At 63.0% G+C, this 985-nt stretch overlaps 1 non-coding gene across 1 annotated transcript; it reads left to right on the plus strand.

Moving 5' to 3' along the window:
- LOC131863074 (5S ribosomal RNA) lies at nt 1-119 on the plus strand. Its single transcript, XR_009362009.1, has one exon. It is a non-coding gene; the product is annotated as a 5S ribosomal RNA (ribosomal RNA).
- The last annotated feature ends 866 nt before the right edge of the window (nt 120-985 follow it).

Below are 985 nucleotides of genomic sequence, written 5' to 3' on the forward strand. Positions count from 1 at the left end.
GGGTGCGATCATACCAGCGTTAGTGCACCGGATCCCATCAGAACTCCGCAGTTAAGCGCGCTTGGGCCGGAGTAGTACTGGGATGGGTGACCTCCCGGGAAGTCCCGGTGTTGCACCCTTTTTTAGTTTTTCGCCGGGCGTCGCAATGCTATTTGAATAAACCTTTTGCCCGTTTGCGTTCTCGTCGGGGCCGGGCCGGGCCGGGGTGCGCTGCCCGCACTACCGCGCGCGCGGGGGCGACACCGAGCGCGCACCCGAGGCGCCCCGAGCACACAGGCCACGGTGCAACCCGGGCGTTGTGCGCGCACCCCGGTGCGCCCGAGGTGCTGCGCGCGCACCCAGGTGAAATCGGTGTGCACCTCGGCCAGTGCGCGCTCGGTCGAGTCGCGCACGTTGGCCAAGGTGCACGGTGATGTTTCTTACTCTAAGGTTCCGCACCAGACGCCCGGGACAGGTGAGCGAAGCTGGGCGGGGCCGGGTGCGCGGCCGGGGCAGGTGCACGCAGCTAGAGAGAGCTTTGGAGCACACCAGAGGTGCGCACCTTGGAGCACACTTCGGAGCGCACCAATGATGCGCTCCATTCAAAAGTTTCCTGAAAAGGCAAAAAAAGTTGAGATTATAGAATTTCCCACTTGAGAGATTGTAAAAAAAAAAAATTTAAAATGAAGGAAACGCGGGTGCCAAGGTGTGCGCGCCCGGGTGCGCAGCCCAGCCAAGGTGTGCGCACCAAGGCGCCCACCCTGGCGAAGGTGCACGCAAGGTGCGCACCCGAGGCAAACCGGACAATTAACCCAACTTTCGACTTCGCGCGCACCTGCGCACCTTGGAGCGCACTTCGGAGCGCTCCTTGGTGCGCACCAATCTTGGGCACCTCGGAGTGCACCATGGCGCCCACCAAGGTGCGCACCCGGGGCAAACCGAGCTCCGACTTCGTGCGCACCTTGGAGCGCACGAAAGGTGCGCACCATGGCGCCCACCAAGGTGC

This window comes from Cryptomeria japonica, unplaced genomic scaffold, assembly GCF_030272615.1.
Source record: "Cryptomeria japonica unplaced genomic scaffold, Sugi_1.0 HiC_scaffold_55, whole genome shotgun sequence".
Taxonomy (NCBI): domain Eukaryota; kingdom Viridiplantae; phylum Streptophyta; class Pinopsida; order Cupressales; family Cupressaceae; genus Cryptomeria; species Cryptomeria japonica.